The sequence below is a fragment of the Bos javanicus genome, chromosome X (assembly GCF_032452875.1).
Source record: "Bos javanicus breed banteng chromosome X, ARS-OSU_banteng_1.0, whole genome shotgun sequence".
Taxonomy (NCBI): domain Eukaryota; kingdom Metazoa; phylum Chordata; class Mammalia; order Artiodactyla; family Bovidae; genus Bos; species Bos javanicus.
Genome location: NC_083897.1, coordinates 122,148,406 through 122,161,207, shown reverse-complemented (window position 1 = coordinate 122,161,207; position 12,802 = coordinate 122,148,406).

Here is a 12,802-nt window from a genome sequence, read left to right as displayed (position 1 = left end):
TGGAATTATTTCAGAGGTATGCTTTTCAGTGTTAGTACCAAGGCCTTGAATACTTTAAGGACTAAGATAGTATGAAAATAAAGCACGCCTAGAAGGAGAACCTGGAGATATGTTGTAAACCATGTTAATGTGCAGAAAACCAGAATGGTGGCTACTTAATTTGATAGACAGTCGACCATGTCCGTATAAAAGCACAGGCTTCTAGACTTAAGGCAGGTTAAACACAGTGTATTTGATGACAGGTATACCACATAAAAATATGATCTTTGTTTTTAATTTTATCTTGGTGAATACAAGCATATTACATATTCCACTTGCAATCATTTTCTCAGCGGTTCATCCATTGACATGCACACACACGCATGTGAGCAGATGTTTTCTAGTACCTTTGGCAGAAGAATTTAGTGCCTTGTACACATCACACCTGCCATGTCATGCTTATTGACTGAACGATTCAGCATGCTGAAAGGTACTGGGTGAGATATTAATTTTAAAATGAAAGCCTTCACATCTGCTAATGCCTGTCAGTCTCTGGAGTGAATGTGCCATTCGAGCCAACGGAAGTGGGCAGAAGCAGCCTTCATGGGTAGGGCTGACAAGTTATTTTGAGTCTTCTGAATTACCTTTATTGTTGCCCGGTACTTACAGGCAGACCTCTCCTTCCATTAAACTCCAGCACTAATAGTACTTCTGAAAACAGCTCTAGTGGTTTGTAACTCATCTTTCTGGCTTTTCGCATAAATGGAATATTTGTGGTAGTTGAACGATAAATGGTGAGATAATGGTGTTTTACAGGCAGTGAAATGACAAGGTCAGTTTTAATTAAGCTGAGATCAACCTCAGTCTGTATTGCACACTTCTGATTAGGTTATTTCAAATTAACATAAGTTTTGGGAGACTTCGCTGAAGTCAGTGGTGTTAAACACCAGCTGTGCTGGCAGAAAAGCGTGGGATATGAGAAGGAGATAGCATTCACATTGAAATTAGCACTTGGCACAATATAATTCTCTGATTGCAAACTATGTGGAGTTGCCTGTGCTAATTGGTTGATTTTATTTGAAGCAGATGTTGTTAGCTTTCCCACTAATGATCTGGAGAGAAATTCTTTTGAAAGACATGCCATGTTAGGATCTCTGCAGTATAATAAGCTAATTACAACTTTAAGTACTTGCAGTAATTAGCACAATGTGTATAAAGTGTTCGTGATCTTTTCACCCTGCCACATTATTGTCAGGGCAGCTTGAAAAACAAAAAGGAATGCTAGCTGGATTGAGTCTCCCTGGTCTAGGCGCTTCATTTCCCAGACTTCTGCACTAAAGAGATAATGAACTCGACTTCAATCCTTCTCTTCAGGCATGTCAAAAAGGTTTAGTGCTGTTCCCCACCCCACCCAAAAAATGGAGAGTGGAATTTGCCAAACTGAAATGTTCTTGTGCACGCTTATGCCTTTATGACTTGTGAGGTCTTCATCACGTGAGTAAACCAAGGTATCTGAGGATACCAGTAACCTATTTATCTCATGTTCGTTTATTTTATTATCAGTTCCATCTGGAGATCAAACCTATATTTTATTTGAGAACAGTTCCCCATCAAACTTCCAAGCCACAACTCAAACTTCTCTACAGAGAACACTTTATCCAAGCCAAAATCTAGTCTTTCTGTATTTTGAACAGCCAAGTTATTACACACACATATATATATACACACACACATATACATATATGTGTATCTTGCTTATATAGTAATTATTGGAGGGAAGACATAATAGGAGTAAATGTGAGAAGTATGACAAAAATGTAAAAAAATGAATTGGGAAAAAAGAATTGATAGAAACAAATTCTTAATAACATATCAAGCAAAAATCCAGAATTAACTGCTGTTAATATGAGTGAATATGACGTTGAGACTAGTGGCTAAAATTCTTGTGTCTCTAAGAAGATGCTAAACTGAATAGTAGAAAATAATTTATAGTAAAATGTCACTGTTTCAGCAGTTCTTTGTGACTTTTTAGAGAATGTTAAAGAGTTTAGATTTTTCAGATCTATTATTTGAGATAGTTGCTTAAGAGTAAAAATGCAGCCATTTGTAATGGAGTCTTCTGCCAGAACAGGTGAACTTAAGTTTTTATATTTTCTTATGGCTCCTTCTTTGGCTTTAAGATACTTCTGAGAGGAGGCAGAGACTGAACAAATGCTCCTTTTAAAGTACCTTTGAAGAAGTTGGCTGGCTCCCTTGGCTCTCATTTCTGGAAAGTAGGCAATCTGATCGCACTTTCTGAACTTGGCTAGAGAAATAAGATAGAAAATTCCCTTATTCTTACCTCTACTGCTGTTGTCTCCTCGGTTCTGGGATTGAAAGCTGGGGTTTCTGTGGTTGCTGGATTTGTATCTACCTCCAGTAATGTAAAATTTCACAAGGTGAATAGCCAAGCTCCTGGTAACTTTAATGGATTAAAAGAGAGGAGGAGTTAAGCAAAAATACCACAGCTATATGGCTTCTTAGGTGGCTCAGTGGTAAAAAAAAAAATCAGCCTGCCAATTTAGGAGATGCAGAAGACATGGGTTTGATCCCTGGGTTGGGAAGATGCCCTGGAGAAGAAATGGCAATCCATTCCAGTATTCTTGCCTAGAAATCCCATAGACTGAGGATCCTGGTGGGCTACAGTCCATAGGATCGCAAAAATAGTGGGACATGACTTAGCAACTGAACAACAACAACAATGTGAGAAAAACAAAGGCAGAGATGCTGATGAAGATTCGCCCTCTTGAATTATTAAAAGAAAGGAAGGTTGTAGATTTAAGGGGACTCCAGTATTTTAACCATTCTTCATAAATACAAATTAACATTTATGGCTATGAAATTTTATTGATGTAAGTAATGAAAAGCAGTAGAGACTTTGTACTTTTCCTGAATTTACAGAGCTTAAAGTCCTCAGTTGAACCCATAAGAAATAATTATGTTCAAGCAAAACATACAGGGACAGAGTTTAGACCTAGTGCTGACGTTTTTCACCTGTCACTATGTCTGGCATGTCTTAGGTGTATAATAAATGGTAAATGGATGAATTTCTTTTAGTGAAAAGTTAATGACTCATTCTCTGTCAATGCCTTGAGGTTTGATAATTTTCCACATTCCTGAAAGTATTGTCATGAATTAAAACTGCTTGAAGCACCATATATAATTATTTGTCTAATTGGATTTGATATACTCATGAGTATTTTAGTGCAAAAAGTTAAAAGGACGTACTGGGTACTGGGAGCTTTGACATCCAGCATCCTTATTGATAAAATATAAAAGTGTTATTTGGCTTTGGAAGGGATCAACCCACTTAGAAATGGAGCATCTGCTAGACTAACAAAAAGTTGTTTAACAATAAACGAATGAATTTCCTTTTTTTTTTTTTTTTGTCAGTAAGGATCATTTATTCTTATCCTGTTTTTATTTATTTAAACCCAAAGGTGCCATTCCTTATTCCTAATATAATACCATGATCACAGGAATATAAACTGGGTTCCTAACAATATATATATTTGTTCTCACTATGAATAATCTTCATTTTCATTAAGTTTGAGAAAGCCAGAGATCAAATTCTTGCTAGATGCTTGAAATTAATAATATATGTATATATGAATGTTATGGATTATGTTAGATATAGATGTTTGTATATTACATACATTTATTACATATGATACTATGAATCATCTATTATATAGGTTTAAAAATCTGTCTACCTAATCAGTCTTTCATCTTTCAAAAGAGACCACCATTGGAAAGACCACAACCAAGTCATATGATTAACTTTAAAATTTTATTATGTTTTGATAACAGTTACTTGGAGAGCATTAATAGCTAAGCTCTGACATTTTTTCATTCACTCTTCCATGCAAAGAAAATAGTCTGACATACAGAAGGGCAAGCCGACTTTCTTAAAGCTTTCAGCTTTCTAAGACTGAGGAGTTTCCTAAAAAGAAGCTCCCCAGCTTTCAGGGAGTCAGCAGATTGAGACATGACCTTTTCTAAGGCATCTGCTCACTGCTACCCTCTGTGTTCCACCCCGGCACTCCACTGTCCTGTCAGGGGCTAATGAAGCATGTGACACCAAAACACTCATTCCTGAGATGCCTGCAGAAATGGTCATTTATTTTACTTCCAAATGTGCCAAATGGGGACAAGAAACCCCTACTTGATTGGTGGGGAAAAAAATTAAACACTAACTCCAGATTTTAACATCAAAGAATTGAGGTTGTTTGATCTTTAGAGGATACAGCAATTACATACAAAAATCTCGTTCATGTAAGAGTTTTCTGAAAAAGTCAATTGCATGCCTTCATCTTTTATGTCATAGATTACAGGGATAGGACTAAATAATATCACTTTGAAGACAATATTTTTTTTCCCATTTCCCAATACGTTTTTCTTCTTCTTTTTTTTGCCATAAAAAGCTTGAAAAACAAACTCCCTGAGGCACCAGGAGCAGGAGTAAGCAGGGTGGTTTGGCTGCAGACCAGAATAGCACAATGGGTTTCTGCTTCCTTTCTGTTCCTTGCTCCCCCTTCCCTCCAAAACACACACACAGCTCTGCATGGCTTTCTGGTTTCAGGCTCCAGTTTTGCAGTTTTTTCCATCATGTGTTGGGAAGATATTGAAATGTAAAATTATATCCTCTGAAACAATCATGTTGCTCTGGGGTCATAGGAAGGAAAGGTACAGAGATGAGTTTTTTCTTCTTCTTAAAAAAAAAAAAGGCTACTATGGGCCACAATACCTATCCCTTGCTGGTCTATGAACCCCTTGTGTGTGGTTTTTTTCCTTTTTTTTGGTAACTCTGATTTAATTTTGCAAAAAAGTGGCTTAACCACTGAGAAAATTGTGCAGAGGAAAGAAAATTTCTTCCTGATGAGGGATTATGCTCAGCAGAGATGCTATAATATACTGTGTGACTTGTTTCTATCTGCTATTTTCTTTCCTCTGGGCATGCCCCATTCACACACACATCCTTGAAGTCATTGGGCTGAGAGTTTGGCAGTGGAGAGTGGAGAAGGATGATTTCAGCTCTAGTCATAACAGGTAATGGAGTTGGCAAAGAAGGTTTCAGTATTGCTTCAAGGAAGTTGAAAATGACTAATGCAATGACTAACAGTAATATCTAAAGCAAAAGTATGATTCTGCACTACAGTAAGAATGAGTGACCTTCTGGGCTTGGAAGAGGGAGGCGAGAGGGTGGAGGAATCTTTGGGAGGAAGATTTTAGAACAAACAGACCTATAATGTTGGTATTTAAATGCAATTTACTCATTCGCTTTAGCAGATAAAGTCTTAATATGCATGTCATCTGTGGGCAGAGCCTGAAGAATTATAAGCATTAATTTGTTTTAAATACTTTGAAAAAGAACAGTTTTATTAAACACTTTAGTCATCTAAGTAAAAAATTAAAATAAGTATCTTTATCTTTCAGAAACTAATTTCTGCCTACAGATCTTTTTCTATAAATAACGTGGGCTTAAATCATGCTACAGTGGTTGCCTCAGCATCAACTATACTTCCTCAAATGCTGAAGTCAAGAAAGCTGGGGCCTTTAAGTCTATGATATGCTCCCTACTTGCCCAGTTCCACCCAAGTGCCTGTGCCTTGACATGCGCTTGCAAATCAGGCATCAGATGAGCTAGGTGAATATGTGAAGTTAACCCCTGATGGACTCACATCTTTCTGTGGTTCTCTCTAGTGTCAGGCCTTCAGTGAGATGAAATAGGCTTCTCATATTTTAGATTTATCCCTATTTTGCTTTGTTTCCCTGGAAACTTAGTTCCGTGAAATGGTGTCGCCTCTAGTATGATCATACTTAACACTTATGGACCACTGGTTTAGGGCAGGGACTCTTATTGGAGATTCAGATTTCATCCTAATAATGGATGAAATATTAGGTATATATAATATAAGGAATAGATATATAATAAGTTTTATGGGAATAAGGCCTGTAACTTTCATCTCAAGATATGTGAATTATGAAGCATAGTATTTGATTACAATAATAACTCTGAGACAAAGGTAAATTATCAGTACTACTTTATACCTGATTTCATGTAGACTCATGCAAGTTTGGTCACAAGTTTGAGAAGTCCAGATTTTTAATCCAGTTCTTTCCCTATGGGTTTCCCTGGTGGCTCAGTGGTAAAGAATCCACCTGCTAATGCAGGAGACGCAGGTTCAAGCCCTGGATCTGGACGATCCCCTGAAGTAGGAAATGGTACCCCACTCCAGGATTCTTGCCTGGAAAATCCCATGGATGGAGGAGCCTGGTGGGCTATAGTCCATGGGGTCGCAAGGAGTCAGACACGACTTAGTGACTAAAAACAACAACAACAACAAAGTGGGTGAGGGATATGAGAACTCTCTTTATTATCTAAAAAGTTCCAAAATAAAAAAATAATTAAATTTGCTTGAATTTAAAAAGATGACCACAAAGTCAACTCAGATTTTGTTCCTAGATTAACTAGAGTAAGTATCATCTTCCCTGAAAATCCTTCCATGTAACATTACATACTAGTCCAGTAACAGACTTTATGGTACTCTCCTGGAAGTTATGAGAGACGTTATTACCTAGTGGTTATGAGTTTGTACTCCTGGAGTCAAACTGCTGTGGTCCGAAGCCATCTTTGCCACTTATCAGCTGTGTGACCTCCAGCACATGGCTTGATCTTTCCCTGGATTAACCTACCTCATAGAGCTGTTATGGGCATGTGATTTAAAGTTACACTTTTGAAGTTCTTAGAATAGAGCCTGGTACATAGTAAGTACTCAATAAATGGTGGTGGTGATGATGCTCCATAGCATTGTCTTTATAACACTACCTTATGGTATCTAATTGCTTACCCCTACTCTTTCTTTTAAATGGTGAGATCCTTGAGGACAGAAGCCATGTTTTACTTATTTTTGTGTCCTTCTGCCTGATAAATAGTAAGTGCTCTGTAATTGTTGATGGAATTACACTTCATTTCTTGGATCTTGACTTGCCATATCTGGGATTTGAGTATGACCCTTCTGTCACTATTGCCAAATTCCAGGCTTATGTGGGAGAGAACTACCAATTAATTTAACACTCTTTAGTGCTCTTTGAGGTGCAGTGAGAGCTGCAAAGATGTATATCCAAGGTCTTTCCCTGTCCCTCCAGAAACTCACCAGCATATATACTCTAATACATATATATATATATATATATATATATATATACACACACACATTAATTTATCTGAAAATGATAAAGGTCTAGATTAATCAGTACTGAGGACAAGTGCTTAAATTCTAAGAAGATAGAGATGATAGCAAATGGTATCATGTAAAAGAATATAGGATAATCTACTTTTGTGGAACATTCAGCATGCCTAGCTCCCCTGTAGAGCATGTGAGAAAATGAGCTAAAGTTTTACAAGAGAAAAACCAAAGTTTGTTAGACATTCAAGAAGCACAGAGTTCCTGCTTTAGATTTATTGTGAGGTCATTCCATTATTGAGAGAGAACTTAAATAATCTAAAACTTTTACTAACTTGTGCAAGGACTTTTTTTTTTAAGGTAAAGTGTTGAGATATGAGTTGTAATGGTATTGATGAGAGTGAGTGGACTGAGCTTGGTTTAAACATAGATTTATTACTACAAAATATACTTCAAAGGTATCAATAAAAATTGGGAGGAGGGTGAATTTTTTCTGGGGCTTTTGTTCTCTTTTACCAGTGTCATATTGCATCCTTTGAGTTGCTCCTTGACCAATATTCATAGGGGAAGTTTTTTAATCAGTGTATCAGATCAGATCAGATCAGTCGCTCAGTCGTGTCCGACTCTTTGTGACCCCATGAATCGCAGCACGCCAGGCCTCCCTGTCCATCACCAACTCCCGGAGTTCACTCAGACTCAAGTCCATTGAGTCAGTGATGCCATCCAGCCATCTCATCCTCTGTCGTCCCCTTCTCCTACTGCCCCCAATCCCTCCCAGCATCAGAGTCTTTTCCAATGAGTCAACTCTTTGCATGAGGTGGCCAAAGTACTGGAGTTTCAGCTTTAGCACCATTCCTTCCAAAGAAATCCCAGGGCTGATCTCCTTCAGAATGGACTGGTTGGATCTCCTTGCAGTCCAAGGGACTCTCAAGAGTCTTCTCCAACACCACAGTTCAAAAGCATCAATTCTTCAGCGCTCAGCCTTCTTCACAGTCCAACTCTTACATCCATACATGACCACAGGAAAAACCATAGCCTTGACTAGACGAACCTTTGTTGGCAAAGTAATGTCTCTGCTTTTGAATATGCTATCTAGGTTGGTCATAACTTTCCTTCCAAGGAGTGTCTTTTAATTTCATGGCTGCAGTCACCATCTGCAGTGATTTTGGAGCCCAGAAAAATAAAGTCTGACACTGTTTCCACTGTTTCCCCATCTATTTCCCATGAAGTGGTGGGACTGGATGCCATGATCTTCGTTTTCTGAATGTTGAGCTTTAAGCCAACTTTTTCACTCTCCACTTTCACTTTCATCAAGAGGCTTTTGAGTTCCTCTTCACTTTCTGCCATAAGGGTGGTGTCATCTGCATATCTGAGGTTATTGATATTTCTCCCGGCAATCTTGATTCCAGTTTGTGTTTCTTCCAGTCCAGCGTTTCTCATGATGTACTCTGCATATAAGTTAGGTGGATGAAACTGGAGCCTATTATACAGAGTGAAGTAAGCCAGAAGGAAAAACATAAATACAGTATACTAACGCATATATATGGAATTTAGAAAGATGGTAACAATAACCCTGTGTACGAGACAGCAAAAGAGACACTGATGTATAGAATAGTCTTATGGACTCTGTGGGAGAGGGAGAGGGTGGGAAGATTTGGGAGAATGACATTGAAACATGTAAAATATCATGTAAGAAACGAGTTGCCAGTCCAGGTTCGATGCACGATACTGGATGCTTGGGGCTGGTGCACTGGGACAACCCAGAGGGATGGTATGGGGAGGGAGGAGGGAGGAGGGTTCAGGATGGGGAACACATGTATACCTGTGGTGGATTCATTTTGATATTTGGCAAAACTAATACAATTATGTAAAGTTTAAAAATAAAATAAAATTAAAAAAAAAAAGAAAAAAAATAAATGCAAAATAAATAAATAAATAAATAAACAGGGTGACAATATACAGCCTTGACGAACTCCTTTTCCTATTTGGAACCAGTCTGTTGTTCCATGTCCAGTTCTAACTGTTGCTTCTTGACCTGCATACAGATTTCTCAAGAGGCATATAGTCATCAGCTTTAGCAAATCTTTTTTTCCAAATTCTTCTCTCAGTAGTCAGAGCATGCATTATGAGTAGGAAGAGTGTTCACAGTGATTGAAGCTACCTGACCAGAGGTCTCTGCCATATGTTTGAAAAGTTAACCTTGCCCTGCTTTTCATTCTGGGACAGCCCCAAACCAAGCTCATATCCTGGTCATATATGTGGAAGTCCAGATCCTGCCCACATAATTTCGGCACCTGAACACAGTGTTACATCTTACAGTCTTTGAATAAAAGGGATATCCATGTTATAAGCACTGTTTCCATTCCATCCAAGGCTATGAATTACTGTATGGTCTGAAAGAGATCATCTTCATTTGGGGGACCAAGCTGCTGGGCTGTAGCTGATATGGCTAATTCTTGAACCCTGGTCTTTAGGTTGAATTGCCCAGGGTTGGACCTGACTAGATTTGGCTTATAGAGTTCTAGATGCTCTGGTAATTATAGTGCAAGACTAAATTTTCTGTTCTCATTTGTCTTTTAAAAATACTTTCATTCCTCATTTGGTCTCTTTCACCCAGTATTTAGGGGTTATAACTTCTATGAGTAAAATTTAGTTTTAAATGGAAGAAAATTTAGCTCCTGCTACTTTGGAACTAGTTAATCATAAGTTCATAAAAAAGCTAACATACTGGGTCAGAGAGGCAGCATTAAAATTTGATGCGTTTGGGGAAAATAAATTAAAAAGGTCTGGTAGAAAGCTTGCACTCTTGAGCTTTTTCTCTGCCGTCTGTCAGCTGAGGCATAAACCTGTGCCCTCATGTGTATCCAATTGCAATCTATCTCTTCTATCTAAAGCCAGATAATTATAAGGTTCCATAGTCCCTTGGCAGACTGAATAAATGGTTACTTTAATTTCTTTTCTTAGGCTCTAGATGTATATTGTGTTCTGTAGAGCTACTGCACACAGTTCTGTAGTAAGGCTGATTATCAGCATTTATAAATTAATATCTCTATTTAGCTAATGGTAAGCCAAGATTGACTCAAGAGAACGTAGCATGTGGCTACATTTAGGATGTAGGATGACTATGTTGATTTTGTTTATCACCATCTTCATTAAGAAGTAACATGTGCAAACTGAGTAGTAGAAAAGCATCAGATGCTCCCGGACCCCAATATGACATGTATTCATCTACACAACTAGTCAGTGAACAAAAGAGAACAGTGATAAATGTAGTGACAACTGGAGAAAATTGCTTCTTTAGCTAAGGAACATTTTGTGTCACTGTCCTAATTCATCAGGGAATACATTAGGAAAGAGTTTTGGATTTCATAGGGGAGGAAGAAGGCTTTATGAGCAAGGGTTTGTTTTCTTTTTAATTAGAAACAGGAAAGAAGGTATTATTGAGCAAGTTTCTGTGGTAGAGGTTTGGAAGATGAGGGCCAGGTTATTTCACAAGGACTGTGAGGTTGAACTTGGAGGTAAAGCAATACATTTTTAAGATATGACAAAGAACAGTGTCTCAGCCACCTTTTTTATATGTAATTAAAGATCAGTTTTTTAAAATAAAGAAATTATAATAATTTCTTCATTTAACTAATTTATTAACTTATTTAAAATAACATTATGGCAGTACTAAGTATGTGATATGAGAAAAAGAGGAGTTGGAAAGCATTCTATGAATCTTCAATAAATATTAATTTATGGTGGTAAATAAAAAAATAATTTAAGGGCCAGTAAATGCAAGGGATGACAAAAGATTAGTGTAATTCCTATTGTTTTTCTCTTCAGAAGAGAAGAATATGGGATGATAGAGTTGCTGGTTTCAAGTCTGGGGATCAGTCTGGTGAGTATTGGTGAAGGGGACATTCTTAGTTCTGCTCAAGAAGGAGCAAGATGAAATATGCTTACCATGTAGACTAGAAAAATTTCAAAGTTTTAAAAAAAGATTTGGCACCCAAATACACTCATTTTAAGTGTTCATTTTTGATGAGTTTTGACAAATATATACACCCATGTATCCATCACTACAAGAGATTTAGAATGTTGCCATAACTCAAGAATGTTTTCTTGAGCTTTTCCTAGTTAATTCTGTATCTATCTGTGCCCAGAAACAACCACTTAATCTGCTTTCTATCACTATAAGTTAGATTTGTCTTTTAAAACAAATGAATTTCAGATAAATGAAATTATACAGTATATACTCTTTTGTATTGAGATTCTTTTGCACAGCATAAAGTTTTTAAGATTTATCTGTTTTGTTGTTGCATTTGTCAGTAATTTATTCCTTTTTATTGCTGAGTAGTATTCCTCTGCATAGGTATTCCACATTTATCTACCCAGTGGTACAGCTTTTTTTTTTTTTTTAATTATGTATTTATTTACTGATGGCTGCACTGGGTCTTCGTTGCTGTGTGTGGGCTTTCTCCAGTTGTGGCGAGCAGGGGCTACTCTTCGTTGTGGTGTGTGGGCTTCTCATTGTGCCGGCTTCTCTTGTTGTGGAGCATCCTCTATGAGCAGGCTTCAGTAGTTTCAGCATATGGGCTCAGTAGTTGTGGCTCCTGGGCTCTAAAACACAGGCTCAGTAGTTGTGGTGCATGGGCTTAGGTCCTCCACAGCATGTGGGATCTTCCTGGACCAGGGATCAAACCCATGTCCCCTGCCTGGCAGGCAGATTCTTAATCCAAGAGGTATAGCTCCTATAAAAAATTCTGTCTTCAGTGAGACAGGAATGCTAGATAAGTGGCTGGAGTGGGAGAAATTCCCTTCCTCCAGTTGTAATAAAGCTCTGGAAAAGTCTTTTCCTCTGGATAGTGGACCTTCATTATGGAGAAGGCATGTTTCTTAGTGATTACTCTTCCCTTTCCCTTGCCAGAGTCATGAGTGTTTCTTAGATCTTCACTGTGAGAACCTGGTCAGTTTCCTGGAGGTAAAGCCTGTGAGAAGGTGGGGGCCCCCAAGAAGTGACCCTCAGAAATTTCCTACTCTCACACTCGTGCATTCTCAGTCTCCAGCAACTGGTCAGCCCTCCCATTCAGGGTTCCTAGTAGCTTATGCTCCCACAGCTTCTGCTCCAGGTTAGGGAATCTTGGCTATGCCTCTCTGGATGCATCTGTCTCTCCAGATTTCAAGGTGATGTTTGCCCTGTGACCTCAATTCTCTGATGGCTCCAAGTAAAATCTTGATTTTTCAGTTTGTTCAGTGTATTTTTGTTGTAAGGACAGGTGTGACATCTTCGAAGTTCTTTACATATTGGAGCCGAAACAAGAAGTTTCCTTCATTTTCATTTTTGAAAGATATTTTCACTGGGATTACAATTCTTAAGTTGACATTTTCTTTGACTAGTTTAAAGATGTCATTTCGTTGTCATTAGGCATTAATGGTTTCTAACAAGAACTCTGCAATGATTCTTAGTCTTGTTCCTCTGTACGTAAAGCACCTTTTCTCCACCTTCCTCTGGCTGCATTTAATATTTTCTCTTTTAAACAATTTGATTATGATATGCCTCTCTCTGGTTTTCTTTTTGTTTATTCTTCTTGGGATTCATTGATACTCTTGGT